The sequence below is a fragment of the Artibeus jamaicensis genome, unplaced genomic scaffold, assembly GCF_021234435.1.
Source record: "Artibeus jamaicensis isolate MK-2021 breed Jamaican fruit bat unplaced genomic scaffold, CSHL_Jam_final scaffold_474, whole genome shotgun sequence".
NCBI lineage: Eukaryota > Metazoa > Chordata > Mammalia > Chiroptera > Phyllostomidae > Artibeus > Artibeus jamaicensis.
The window spans coordinates 40992066-41006997 of record NW_026522046.1 but is presented as its reverse complement, the minus strand read 5'-3'; the positions used below and the strand labels follow the sequence as shown (position 1 = coordinate 41006997).

Sequence of the window (14932 nt, the reverse complement as noted above, 5' to 3'; positions counted from 1 at the left end):
TTGCTCTTCCTCTTCCCCTTCTGGTATTCCTATAATTTGGATGTTGGAATGTTTAAAGATGTCCTGGAGGTTCCTAAGCCTCTCCTCATTTTTTTTTGAATTCTTGCTTCTTCATTCTTTTCTGTTTGGTCATTTTTTTCTTCCTTCTGATCCACTCCGTTGATTTGAGTCTCAGTTTTTTTCCATCACTATTGGTTTCCTGTGCATTCTCCTTAGTTTAGCCTTCATTTGTTCCTCTAATTTGTGACTAAAATCAACCAGTTCTGTGAGCATCCTGATCACCAGTGTTTTGAACTATGCATGTGATAGGTTGGCTATCTCTTGGTCACTTAGAAGTATTGGCTCTGGGGCTTTGAGCTGTTCTTCTTGAGCCATAATATTTTGGTTTGTTCACGCCTGTTATGTATGAGGTGCGGAGCCTTAGGTGTTTACCAGGGCTGGGTGACCCAGTTGCTGGGTTGTGATGCTGTATGTGCGAGTGGGGTCAGAGAGGGGCAATGGTGTTTGTTCTGCTCTCTCTTGGATTTTGGTCCCCTCTGCTGCTTCCTGCAAGCAAATTGGGCCCTTCTGGTGCTGGTTCCTGGGTGTGTGGGCCTGTGCACCCTCCAGGACCCTGTGGGTCTCTCCAGAGAACTCTGTGAGCCTGGGAGCTTCTCCCAGCACCTTGACCCTGAAAGTCTTTCCAATTGGTGCTTTTAGGCTTTATTTCCCCGCCTTGGGGCCCTGGGTTGAGCTGTCTGTCTCACTGCTTGCTCCTCTGCCCAGTTTATCTGTGCGTGGGAATGTGTGACCATGGTCAGCCAGCCACCTTGCCCCCTCACTGAGTTTGCCCGTTGCCACCCCTTGTCTGGGATCTGCCAAATGCCGCCTGCGTGGCTGGGTCGGTCTGGCCACCTTTTCCTGCCAGCCGCTGACTCCACCCCTCTTACCAGTCTGGCTGAATGGTTCGTTGTTGTCGGACTTTTATACAGTTCAATTTTCTGTGTTTTGGTTGCGTTTTTGTTACTAAAACTTTGTTGTCTTTAAACTTGGTTGTTTAAGGAGGCACAGTGTTTCCACCTACGCCTCCATCTTGGCCAGAAATAGTTTGTTGTAATTTTAATGTTTATAGTTTCAATCTTCTTCTTTTTCCTAAATAAGCCCCTTTAACATTTCGTATAATAATGGTGTGGTGATGAAGACCTCCTTTAACTTGACCATATCTGGGAAGCACTTTATCTGCCTTCCATTCTAAATGAAAGCTTGGCTGGATAGAGCAATCTTGGATGTAGGTCCTTGCCTTTCATGACTTCAAATACTTCTTTCCAGCCCCTTCTTGCCTATAAGGTCTCTTTTGAGAAATCAGCTGACAGCCTTATGGGAACTCCTTTGTAGGTAACTCTCTCCTTTTGTTTTGCTGCTTTTAAGATTCTCTCTTTATCTTTAATCTTTGACATTTTAATCATGATGAGTCTTGGTGTTGCCTCTTTGGGTCCAACTTGTTCGAGACTGTCTGTGCTTCCTGGACTTGTATGTCTATTTCTTTTACAAACTTAGGGAAGTTTTATTTCATTATTTTTTGAAGTAAGTTTTCAGTTTCTTGCTCTTCCTCTTCTTCTTCTGGCATCCCTATGATTCGGATGTTGGAATGTTTGGCAATGTCCCAGAGTCTTCTCAAACTCTCCTTGTTTTTTTTGAATTCTTGTTTCTTCATTTTGTTCTAGTTGAATGTCTATTTCTTGCTTATGTTCCAAATCAGTGAGTTGAATCTCAGCTTCCTTCTCTTCATGGTTGGTTTCCTGTGGGTTTTACTTTATTCCCTTTGCCAGAGCCTTCGTTTTTTTTCCTTATGCGTTTGCTGTGCTCAGTGAGATCTGTGAGCATTCTGACCGCTGGTGATTTGAACTCTGCATCTGATAGGTTGGCTATTTCCACATTGCTTAGTTCTTTTTCTGCGGTTCTGTTCTGTTCCTTTATTTGGGCCATATTTGTTTGTCTCCTAATTTTGGCAGCCTTCCTCTGTCTGGGTACTAGGTAGAACCCTTCGATTCTGTTTTAGTGCACCTGTGAAGTCATGTGGGGTGGAGCCTTGGGTTCTTGCCAGGGCAAGGCAACCAAAGCTCTGTGTGTGGGGGCGGAGTTAAGAGGGGAGAATGCTGCTGCTGGCTGACTGCTGGGCACTTGCCCAGTCCTTGCCCCATCTCCAGTCACTTCACCCACTTCCTGTGTGCGACTGGTGCCCCTCAGCTGCTGTCTTGCTTGTAGTTCCCAGGGTGGGTAGCTTTGCATATGTTCTGGCAGTTGCCTCTGTGGCCCCAACCCCCAATGGGCTTACAGCCAGAAATGATGAGGCTTCATTTTTCTCAGCACTGGAGCCCTGGGCTGTGTGGTCTGGCCTGGGGCTGGGCTCGCTCGCTCACAAGGTGTCCCCCTGATATTTATCCACCACACGTGAGTGTGGGTCTACCCATTGCACCATCTCGCTGCCTCTCTGCCCCCAGCTCACTGCACCATACTGAGCCCTCTCTGCGATAACTCCCCATCTCCTCCTACACAGCTGGACGAATCTGGCTTCTTTAAATCCTTGGTTGTTGGACTTCCATACCGTTCTACGTGTTCTTCTTTTATAAGTTAGCTGTGTTCCTTCTTATGGTTGTGCTATGAGGTGAGCTGTGTCTACTTACACCTCCATCTTGACTGGAAGCTGTTGATCTGCTTTTAATTAAAGGTAAGCTCCTGTAGTGTTTTAAGTTCAACGACACTGTATTGTATCCATTTTTTTTCAGCATTTCAGGTACTTGGCAAGGTATTGACAACACAAACCAAACGTCTCAAACACTTAAATTACTCTCATTTATCAAACAAGTTAAGCTTATAACAGATCAAGTCCACTTACACATTCTAATACTCTTTTTCAAACTTAAATTATTTAATATCTCTCAGCTTAAAATCACAACTGTAGCAGAAATAAAAGTTGAGGTCATTCCTAACCTTCCCTTTAAAGATAACTAATGCAAAGAAGGTGACATAGTGCGTTATTTCCGGTTTTTTGTTTCAGTGCTGCAGAGCTTAACACTGACTTCGATATGGCTATAAAGAATTGAATGAGCTATAAAGCTTAATGCTTTAAAATGTATATGTAGTTATGTGTAGGTACTTAATTTTTTAATTATTTTATTGTTGTTCAATGACAGTTGTCTGCACTTACCCCTCACTACTCCCACAGGTACTTAATTTTTAGAATTGTGGTAAAATATGTATAATAGGTGATTCACCATTTTAACCGCATCTAAGGGCACAGCCCAGTGGGATTAAGCACATTCACAATGTTATGCAGCCCTCACCACTGCTTGTCTCTGGAACTTTCTCATCCTCCCAAACTGAAACTCTCCGCATCAAATAATTTCCCTTCGCCTTGGCCCCTGGCAACCATCATCCACTTTTTGTCTCTATAAATGTCACCTCTTCTGAGTGGAATCATGTGGTACTTGTCTTTTTATGTTTGGCTTGTTTCACTAGGCATCACAGCCCCAAGGTTCACCTGTGTTGTGGCAGAATGTGCTTCCAGAACGTTCCTCCACTTTAAGGTGGAATAATGTCTCGCTGTATGGGTGGACCACGTTTTACTTATCCCGTCATCTTTTGATGGATATTTGGGTTGTTTCCTTCCACTTCTTGGCTGTGAATAACGCCACTGTGAACGTGGGTGTGCAAAGAGCCAAGTCACTGCTTGCACCTCTTTGGGGTGCAGACCCAGAGTTGAGATTGCTGGGTCACATGGCAGGTCTGTGTTGAAGTTATGAAGAACCATCACACTGTTTTCCACCATGGCCACCCCATCTCACATTCCTGCCCACAGTGCTTAAGGGTTCCGGGTCTTGTGTCTCCTTGCCAACACTCTCTGGTTTTGTTTTGTTTTGTTTTGTTTTTGCTTTGCTTTGCTTGTTATTGTTGCTTCAGTATGAGCCGTCCTAGTGGGTATGATGTTCTATCTCATCATGGCTTTGATCTGCATTTCCCTAATGATTAGTGATGTTGAGCATCTTTTCATCTGCTTATTGCCAGTTTTTATATCTTCTTTGCAGACATGTGTGCTGAAGTTCTTTGCCCATTTTTATTTATGTTTAGAGAGAAGGGGAAGGAGGACAAAAAAGAGGGAGAGAAACATTGATCAGTTGCCTCTTGCACGCATCCCAGCTGGGGACCAGGCTCACAGCCCAGGCATTTTCGCTTTGTGTGATGAAACTCCACCAGCTGAGCCACAATGGTCAGGGCTTTTTGCCTGTCTTTAAATCAGGGTTGTTTGGTGGGTGGGTGTGGGGGGTGTTGTTTTTGTTGAATTTTAGGAGTTCTTTATGTATTCTGCATACTAGTCCTTTATCAGGTATATGCCTTGTGGATATTTTCTCTTATTCTGTGGGCTGCCTTTTCCTGCTGATGATTGTATCCTTTGGTGCACAAGAGTTTTTAATTTTGATGTGATCTAGTTTATTTGTTGTTCTCTTTTGTTGCTTGTGCTTTTGGTGTCAAATCCAAGAAATCATTGCCCAATCCAAAGTCACAAAGCTTTTCCCCTCTGTTTTCATTTGAGAGCTTTGCAGTCTTAGCTCCTACTTAGGACTTGGGGATACCTCGAGTTAATGTTTAGATGCGGCGTGAGGTGAGGTTCCAGCTTCGTTCTTCCGTGTGGGGACACGTTGGGGGCTCCCTCAGGAAGAGTTCGCCATGCTGTCGTGCTGGAGATTTCCCTGCACTCCGGTTGTGCTTGAAGTCTGGCTGCATTCCTGCAGGCTGTGGAGCTGGGACAGAGTGAACGTTTAATCAAGGCCATTTGTTTAAACTTGGCTTGGATTTGTGAGGAATATACTTAAATCAGAAGATGAATCTCAGCTAAAAACAATGAAAGTTCACAAGGACAGAAACTCGACAATGTGAACATTCTCTGGGGGCTGCTGCTGCCCGGGTCCTAGTGTGTCAGAGGCCTCGTGAAAGTGGACGATGTGGGAGTTCTAGGGTCATTGTCATTGTGGAGTCACCGATCTCAGCAGTCCTCAGGCTGCCCTGTTGCCCCTCCCACCCACCTCCTCCCAACTGTCTCCAGGGTCCTGTCCCCTCACCATGGTCACCATCTGAGAGAGAGGACTTGTTGGCCTTGGCACCTGTCTTGTGCGCTCCCCACCAAGGTGGCCTGTGAACCCCTCTCTGTGCATTGACCCAGGCCATGCTTATCCCTGGTACTCACATGTGTGAAGGTGTCTGTGGCTGCATGTGCCTGCGTGTGGACTTGGTGAGCAGCCAACTCTCAGCTCTCTCCAATCCGGCAGCTCCTCAGCTCCATCCAGATGCCAGGCGCTCCTTTCCCCTCCTTTGCTGGGCTGGATGCTCCTTGAGGATGAGGGGTCTGCCCACCATCGTCCTTGTCCCTGTCAGTGATGGGGTGACACCCAGCACACATGGGTCCCTTGGGTGGGCATGAGAGTAGGCCATGCCTTTGCAGTCATGTCCTCCTAGTGAGCTTCTTCTAGCACATTTTTATGTGCAACAGTCTTTTCTTGAACTCCTTCTTACTTCTTGGCAGCTAAATATGCAAATCAATGGAAAATGAAAGTCACTTTCACTGACCATGACTCCTAGGCATTAGATGCTAAAATTCTTTTCTGGGTTGTGAGCATTATAATAGTAATCGTGCATTCGATGAAAACAACCAACTTGTTGTCACTTGGGTAAGTAATCACCACATGTAAGAGCCAGGTCTTACTGGGAAGGTGACTCCCTGTGAGGGGTTGAGGCCCATTTTTTCACCGCAAGTCACATTTCCAGAGACGAGCCTTCAGCAATCTAGAGGTCAGGGGCAATCCTGTTTTCTCCTTCATTTCTGCAGGGGGGGGGAGCATTTTGTAGCAGCAGAGGTTGAAAAATTTTAAATTAAGCCTATGAATTCTTTTCTAGGTCAGTGCCCACAGTCACGGGACCAACAGGCTACAAGGTGCCACCAGGTGTCAGCTCAGCAAGACCCCTCCCTGCCTGTGCCGGGGATTTCCTGAGTTGCGGCAGCTTCGGGAGCCATGTACCTGAGCATCTAACTGCTGGGCAGCCAGCCAAGGCTCTGCTGACACCTAGGAGGTGGCTGTTGGTTCCTGGTTAATCTTACACTTCAGAGAGGCTCTAAGTTTAACCCTGACTAGTCATAAAAGGGTGGGAGTATTTCTTTAAAGCCTGGTTCATTTCTCTGCTTGGCATTTTTGCCTCTTATGTGCCTCAAATATATTTTTGTCAAAAACCCAGAGCTGCAGATTTTGTGCCCCACAAGTAGAAAACATCTGCCTGTCACTGTCCTCTTTGTCCCACCAAGTGACAAATGGAATTTTCTGTCTGAGAAACAGCCAGGTTTCATTTGTTGATTCATGGACATGGGCTAATATGAACTTCAGAGATGATTCCAGAAGCTGCTGGGATGTCAGTCATGGAGAATGTGCTATCCGAATACAGCAACAGCTGGGATGGGAGCGGTGTCCACCCCACGTAACTCATGCACTCGGGAGGAAGCTCAATGCAAGCCAAGTCAGCACTTCATCCTGACCACATCACCTTAGCGATGCAGCAGACACAAGGGTGAAAGAATGAGCCATTTGCTAAAGAGGGGAGCCATGCCGCTGGAGTTCCTGGTGAACTGTGTGTGCGGCCTCTGTGCCTGTGTGTGCACCACAGTGTGTGTGTGTGCAAGGACACTAGAGGGAACTCAGCTCTGACGTCCAGCTTTGGGGAGGAATCGCATGAGACGTGAGTGTAAAGCAGGTGGACACGGCTGACTCCATCAACCACGGTGTCGAACTTCCCGCGTGCTGAGGGGACTGCAGAGGCCACTGTGGCTCACGCTTGCTGCTCCAGGGCCCCGGGCAAGAGCGCACCTTCACCTTGTGGGCAGAGTGTGTGGAGTGTGATTCTTGTCCAGGGACAGAGTGAGACTGTGGCCATGCAGGAAATCAGTCCACCCACACTCGTGGACATTGGAGCCCCTGGCCCGAACCCTTTGGCTTTCCTGGCCAGGTCATGCCCTCAGGAGGGGTGTAGAGGCCTTGGAGGAGGTGGGGTCTGTGTCTGCAGAGGGGGAGTTTGGGCCTTGCTGTCTGTGCTGTGACCCCGGGTCCTCCCCACAACACCCAAGTCTGGGTCTCTGACCACAGGGGCCAGAACAAACCCTAGAGCAGGGACCAGCGGCCCCTCTGAAAGTCTCCTTCAGAAAAAAGCACCTGGATGTTGGAGTTCTGCCATCCGGCCCCGTATCTGTGCCCCTCAAAAGTGTTTGGTACTTCTGTGCCCCCAGTTTGAAGGCCACGGCCTAGAGGCTGGCCCCCTGGTCCCCCAGGGTCGCCTGGCCCTTGGTAGAGCCTTTCCACCGCACAAACACCTGTGTCATGTGTGTTAAATACAAGTGCACCTCCAGCTATGGCCAACATCGGGGCGGGGGGGACAGGGACATAGCACTCTTTTTTCCTAATCCAGGAAATGTTATTAAAGAATAACTGCACTTAGTTTAAACAAAAAGAAAAAACCCTGCTAGGGTGGGTCAGTCGGTTGGGGTGTTGTCTTGTACACCAAAAGGTTGCGGGTTCGATTCCTGGTCAGGGCATGTACGGGAGGCAACCAATTGACAATTGTTTCTCTCTCTCTCCCTTCCTCTCCCTTCTCTCTCCCTTCCTCTTCCTGACTGCGCCTTTCTGACCTGCGGAATTCCATGATAATAAATTTGGATTGTTTTAAGCCACCAAATTGGGCTGATTTATACTAGCAGCTATAGGAAATGAATACACACAGTATTATGAAAGTTCCATAAAATATGCCTTAGTAGTTACAAAAACTCACATTAAAAGACCGCATTTAAGAAGAGCCAAATAAGGCAAAAAGTAATTATTGCTTGTCATATCCTAATAAACTAAAAAAGCTGCCAGCACATCTTAACAAATGGAGTGGACTTGATCTTGGCATTTATCCATCCGGCCACCTACAATGACTTTTGTTTGTGTTGCATCATTAAGGGTGTTGCGACACCACGCTCTTGCTGGCAGCCACACCATCCGAGCCCAGCAGCTGTGTTCCCAGTGTCTGAGAACCCTGGGCTCCAGCCAGCTGCTCCTGCAGTGGGGTGATGAGACCTTGGGATGTGTGCCGGGAAGGCATTTTGCATGAGCTGGGGCAGGGAGGATGGGGGAGGGAGCTCCTCATTTGTTCCCTTCTGTCTCCACATCGCTGGGGTTCCTGCAGTCCCCAGAAAACGTAGCCACCACGATGCAGGGAACTTTGCCACGAGAAGCTGATGGGGAGCCCTTGACACCTTGAGGAAGCTCCCCAGCTTCAAAGGTGCTCCCCAAAGCAGCCAGTGCCTTTGCAAAGCTGAGAGCGACTTAATCAGCACAAGAACTGAGATTGTGGGGGTGGGGTGGAGTTTTTCTCCTCCTCCCCCCTCCCCCTGCAGAATATGAAGTTCCCCAGGAATGCTGTTTTTTGTGGTAACACAAGATTCAACTGTTAGCATTCCTGCTGCTTTGTACAAGAAAAACACAATTGATCCGCCATGGCCTGCAAAGCAAATGGGAAAGTCTCAGGCAGGCTGTCAAGATAAACGTTCACCGCCCAGGTCCGATGTTTTGTGTGGTGCCCTTCTGGGCCCCTCAGGGGCCACCTGGCCTCCTGGTGGGACGGGGAGCAATCTCTGAGTGGTTGCAATGAGATGCGGAGGCCCTCTCCTCACCCTAGACCAAGGAGCCTCAGCCCATGGGGCTCGTCTCGACTTGTCTGTGCTGGGTTTGCTGCGCCAGCGTCACCGACCATCTTCCTCCCCAAGAGGCGTCTCCGCCAGACGCACCCGGACCCCCGCTTCTATGGCCGGGAGTCTCGTTCGCCAAACGGAAATCAGTCCTCACTGTGTGTCCCTGGCCAGCTTGTCACAGAGATGGCTTCAGCACCTTTTTTTGGTCTGAGGTATTCAAGGTCATTTTTTTTCATATTGTGACTTTTAATTTTTCCCCAGATTTATTGGGTTAATGGACACATAACACTGTGTGAGTTCACACTGTGTAGAGGGTATTGATTGGATACACGTGTGTGGTGCAGAATCTCACCTCTCACCACGTCCTGTCACATACGAGGTCTGTCCAGAAGATAACCGGCCATGCACTATGAAACTTAGAGACATTTACTGAAGAAGATACAAAATACAAGAAACATGGTACACAGGACAATGACACCTTGGTTCCCTTCAAAGTAGACACCTTGGGACCTCACACAGTTCTTCCAGTCACCATCAGCTGTCCCATTGTATTTTCCTGAATCTCATCGATGATCTGAAATCTCTTCCCTTTCAAAGGCGATTTTTGTTTTGGGAAAAGGCAGAAGTGGCAGGACGCCAAATCTGGGCTGTGACTCACCTGGGTGGTTTGATGTTTCACCAGGAAACTCTGCACGAGACGTGATGCACGTCTGCACCCTGACCAACCTCTCCCTGCACCCTCCCCCACCCCCTGCAGCTCCTGGTAACCGCCATTCTACTCATAATGCCAGTTCACAAAACATTGGACAAGTTTTCCCTCAAAGAACCAAAAGAGAAAACACTCTAAAAATAAATTCAAGAAAGATCCGACTTCTGGGATAAGATTTAAGAAGCAGCCTCTGCATTAACACAGAGGGACTCTTTGGAAGCGCACCCAGCCCACGAGCGTTCCACGCAGACCGGAGCTTGGGTTCTGTAAAGCGGGACCGGCAGGGAAGGTGTCCAGCTTCCCTGGGGTCTGCGCACTTACTGAGCAGGCCTCCCCCGTGTGTTAGCAGCGAGCGTTCAATCATTCATCCCGAAGACTGCTCTCGAGGCGAGTTGTGCACAAACAGGCTCACACGTGCACACCCCTCCTTTGTCTGCCGCCTGAGAGACACACGAGCTAACACGCAGGTGTCAGCACGGAAGGGTTGTCGGGCCGAGAACCGAAGTTTTGTTCGGCACCCGAGACATTTTCCCCAAGAACAGCTTGGGAGAGAACGGAGTCGTCGGAGATGGGAGACGTGTGAGAGCCGAGGTTTGGCGGTGCCGACAGCTCTGTACAGTGGTGGGTGGGCTGTACGGTCCCACCGGCTTCCACCATCTGTTCCAGATTTTGAACCACTTGCCTCTGCCTCCGTCTTTGGCATTCGACACTGACAGGTGAGTGAGTATTGGCTCTAAAATGGTGGTTTTCCACCAGGTGACTTTGCCCCCAGGCCAGGGGACCCTTGGCAAGACCTGGAGACGTACTTGGTTGTGGCAGCTGGGGTGAGGAGGCCACTGGCACCCAGCCGGTCGGGGCCAGGGATGCTACCGGACACCATCCTGGGTGCCGATGGCCCCACCAGAGGACATCGGTGGTGCTGAGTGTAAAGCCGTGTCCTCAGGGGAGGTGACTGGGGTGGGGAGCTCCCTCCCGTCCCCCCACTTCGCTATTTCCTTCAGGGTCTTTGTTTTCCTCTTTATCTTGGTCTCTCTGCTTGACGTCACAAGTGACCCTAGGTTGTCTGATCTCTTCAAAGAGGAGATGACAGCATCCAGCTGGGACTTACTGACCCCGCACAGGGACCCCTGAGTTCCAGATGAAGACGGACTTGGCCATATGTGTTCCGTCAGCACCTGAGACAGCCACCCGCCCCACACCCACACAGCCCGTGGTGGTACCTGGCAGAGCAGGGCGGTGGGAGGGAAGCTCCCTGGCAGGGGGCGGGGGACAGAGCCTACCTGCAGTGTCCCTCGTCCACCGGGTCCCCTTTCCACTTTAGCCAAGCTGGACAAAACTTCCGCACATCACAGGAGGCCCGAACAAGTTGGGGTGTTATAAATTTAGGAAACGCCAAGGGAGAAGAAAGAGCAAACACTTGCAGAATACACCCTAAGCTGGGACACACCCCAGCAGCCCCTCTCCCCCGCAGAGCCAGGACAGCTTCATGCAAATGCGTTTTTGTTGAGAAGCGGTCGCCATCTCAGTGCCGCTTGGTGCCCGCCGTGCCCTGCGCTGACCTTTGCTGACTGCCTCCTCCCTGCCCCAAGTGTGAGGGTGCAGGGTGGACCCTCCCCACCCTCCCCTCTCTACCTGTGCGGTGGCCTGGCTCCTTGGGCTGTGAGTACAGTCTGCTGTGTGCCTCTGGCCTGCACTCTCGAGCTCCTTCCTCTTCCTTTCTCCCTGACCTCCCACTGTCAAAACAGCAGGTCCCTGCATGTTATCTCCAGCGAGCGAGCGGGTGCTTACTATGCACCAGAGGACTCTTCCCTTCTGATTTGGGGGCCCTGCTTTCTTTCAGAGACTCTGCCATGTGAGGGGCTCCCCAGAGGGAGAGCAGGCTAGACGCCACCTGAGGACGGGCTGCGTCTTGGTCTGGAGCCAGCAGGGAGTGGGCACCAGGCGCTCAGTGAGGCCTCGCAGGGGGCAGGCCATAGCCCAGCCGGGCGAGTGTGGGAAGCAGAGCTTCCGTGAGGGCTGGTGAACCTTGCCCTGTGGCCTGGCTTCTGTTTGCTCTGCCAGGAGCCATGGCCGTGGGGACTTGACCCCATCACTCATGGTCAGAGTACAAACTTGGAATGTGCGTCACGAAACATAAATTTGGTGGCCCCAGTCTTGGGGGCTTTCTGAGTTCTCTGCACGAGTTTGGGGAAGAGAAATGTTCATTGGCCTGAAAAATCCCTGGAATTTCCTCAGCGAGCCCAGTCCACTTCTGTCCACGGTCCTGGGGAGACTGCTGAGCACAGAGGCGCTGATGGGGCTTCTGTGGGAGCTCCCCGCCCTTCCTGACCACAGAGGAGGTTCTGGAGACGGCCTCCATAGCAGGCAGGTGGCACAGGTGGGGCGAGGTGGCCCCCAGGCAGAGGCTGGAACCCAGGGTGCTGCCCTCTGTGTCCCCAGCTGTCGGCCTCAGGCCACGTGTGCTCCCTGCTGTTAGCACGGGAGAGGCCTGGTGTCCTGCCCTGGGGCCTGGCACACGCCTCAGCCCACAGAGTAGCATGTGTAACAGGTGGGACTGTGGCTCCCGAGCCCCTCCAGGGTGGAAGGTGCCCAGGAGCAGGAGGTGCAAGTCCTGTGCACTTGCTACATCACAGCCAACCCCAAAAGTCAGGGCATCCCCAACCTGCACTCTCTTGGGGTCCCTTCCCAGGGCCCTGCTCCACCCCACCTGGCTCCTTCCTCCCAGCCCTGTTCCCTCACTCCCTGTAAACATGCTTTTCTCCCCAGACCTTGCTGACCCAGGCGGAGGGGAACCAGACATCCCGGGCCCCAGTGCCAACCCAGAAAGGGAACGAGGCTAGCAGACTGCACTTGAGATGGACTTGGGATGCAGGGGCAAGGAGGGAGCCTCTTCTCTCCAGGCAGGAGGAGTGAGGGCTCCTCCCTCATCCATTAGTGGTGGTTCTTTGCTGAGCACCGCTGGTGTGGATGGAGGTGGATGTGGGCAGACATGGTTCTGGCGCTGGAGATGCAGGGCGGAGGGGACAGGGTCGTGTGCAGAGCTGGAGGCCCGAGGCAGCTGCAGAGCCTGTGGGTGTGAAAGAGACAAGAGTGGGGCGGGGGCCTCTCGGAGCAGAGGACAGAGGCTGTGCCCGCAGTCACCCGGGGAGGGGCGATGTGAGAGGACAGATGAGGCCGGCAGACCCTCTGCAGGCGAAGGTCCTGCAGGCGGAGCAGAGGACAGGGCAGAAGATCTGGGCTTCCTGGTGGTGGTTTGGACTTTCCAGGTGGGAGTGACGCCTGGGGTCTTAGGTGTTGAGGGCAGAGGGAGGAGGGTGAAGGCTGGAGGGACAGGGAGTAACCACAGGGAAAGGCCAGGGTTCTCAGCATGGCTCCTTCCCGAGGTCTCGGTCCCACCCCACCCAGCAGGGCCGCCCACATCCCAGCCTCCTGAGCCTGTGGGTGCTGCAGACACCTCCTTGGGGTCCCACAACGCCTAACCCCTGTTCACTGCACAGTGTCCCAGGTCCCCTGTCCTGTGCTGGCAGCCCCCGGTGCCCAGTGGGTGTGAAGGACACAGCTGTGGTCCTGGAGCCTGGAAGCGATTCTGAGGCCCTGAGTGTAAGGAATTTGGAATCAGCAACAAGGGTCTGAAGATGCCAGAGAGGGTGTGTCTCGTGGGAGCGGCGGCCTTTGAGCATGCTCAGGCTCCATAGGTTACAGGTGGTGGACAGCAGCGCAGACGGCCCGTGTTGGCAGACAGCTGGCTGGAGAGAGGCCCCCAAGGAGACACGTCCATGCCTTCACCCCTCCTATGGATGGACGTGACCTCCTTTGGAAGCTGTCTTTGCAGATGTCATTCATCTAAGAATCGTGGCATGACATCACCCTGGGTGTAGGGTGGGCCTGACCTCCAGTTACTTCTGTGCTTAGAAGAAAAAGGAAAGGAGAGTTGAGCCACGTGGTGCAGAGGAAAAGGCCACGTGGAGGTGGAGCTCGTGGCTGGCAGCACGGGGCTCGGGGAAGAGGCAGGAAGGACCCTCCCTCGGCGCCTCCAGAGGGAACCAGCCCTCTTATTTCAAGCTACCCTGTCCCTCTGTGGTGCTTTGTGACGGCAGGAAGGGACTAGAACCTGCAGATAAGACCTGCCCGGGGGGGTTCTCACCCCCACCCCAGGAAGCCAGCTCCCACTGTTTGTGAACCCGAGTCCTCACCCCTTTACTGGTGTGACTGTGCCCTCTTTGCTGCTCCTTCAAACTGGCTGGGACACCTCACTGGGCCCTCACTGAAAAAGAGTTAAGTGACACTGGTAACATGCGCTCATTTTCTGCCTGTGTGAGTCCCAATTTTCTCCTGTGTCAAGATTATCTTTTAGCATGAATAGTTTAGGGATTGTGAAATGGAAACATCTGGATGCAGAGCCGGTCTCCTGGTGGCTGATCCTAGTGCTCAGAGCAGCTGTTATTTACTCATGATTTAAGAAAACATATAAGTCACAGTGCTTTTGGGGACATGGTTGAACCCCGAGAACACGCCGGCCTGAAACCAGAAGGAAGTGACCCCTGCAAGCAAGGTGGTTCAGGTCTGGTGAGGCCCCGGATGTGGGCCCCCAGGAGGAAGCACACACGGGAGCCTCAGGAAATGGCAGGGGACCAGTTCATCTGGGGTGCCGGTGGCGGAGACTGGGCACTTCCTGATGCGGCAGCCTACCTGGTGGGGTCACAGGCAGGAGACCCTCAGGCCCACTCCAGGAGCTCCATTGCAGGGTGATGCAGGGCCGATGGCCAGCCTGTGTCCCCTGCTGGAACGTGGTGGGACAGTTCCCTGTATCTCTGGGAAGCTCATCAGTGATAGTGCAGGGGAAATCATAGCTGGCGCCCTGGCTGTGGGCCTGATGGCTGTGGCAGCTGCACCTGTCCAGCCCCTCGCCAGGCAGCTGGAGGTCTGAGCAGACTGCAGCTGGGCCCCAACACGGCCACCAGACCTGCCTCGCCTCCTGCCTCCCACCGCTCTTTCTCTCTCCCCACGCTCAACTGCCAGCTCCCCAGCCCCAAGCTGCTGAAATTGGTAATGGCACTGACAACAATAACAAAGGTAATAATAGTCATTCTAGAGGGCGTGGGTGGGAGGCTGAGCTCAGGATCACACTGTGGGCCTCCTGGCAGTGACTTGTGCCTTCGGCTGAGCTTCGCCCTGTCCTGCCCCTCCCCACCCACCTCCCAGCTGCAGACCTAGTTGTCCCCATCTACTACACAGATGCCCCCTGAAGCCGGGGACAAAGTCTCTACAGTGCCTGCACCTGAGGCCCAGCAGGGTGCACGGGGCCACAGGGGGACCAGCTGCGCTGACTCGGCCCTCATTCGTGCAGCGAGGGTCCTGTTTCACAGCTGTCTGCAGGTGGCTGCCCGAGCATTAATGTGGCACCACTGTTTCTATTTCCTCCCTCAAGCTGCACACCTGCTCTTTTTCTAGACTTTTTTGAAGGGGTTTTCCAAAGT

General features: G+C 52.1%; 1 long non-coding RNA gene across 3 annotated transcripts; it reads right to left on the bottom strand.

The window, feature by feature from the left end:
• Positions 1 to 2856: 2856 nt before the first annotated feature.
• On the bottom strand, positions 2857 to 11418 carry LOC119058789 (uncharacterized). 3 transcript variants are annotated; one of them, XR_005084319.2, is made up of 5 exons: positions 11088 to 11418; positions 10736 to 10791; positions 9099 to 9175; positions 5222 to 5557; positions 2857 to 4778 (listed from the first exon to the last, which is right to left on the bottom strand). It is a non-coding gene; the product is annotated as an uncharacterized LOC119058789 (long non-coding RNA). The 3 variants fall into 3 exon arrangements; XR_005084318.2 differs by lacking the exon at positions 11088 to 11418 and having other exon boundaries at positions 10736 to 11044; XR_008390213.1 differs by lacking the exons at positions 9099 to 9175; positions 11088 to 11418 and having other exon boundaries at positions 10736 to 11044.
• Between the last annotated feature and the right edge of the window lie 3514 nt (positions 11419 to 14932).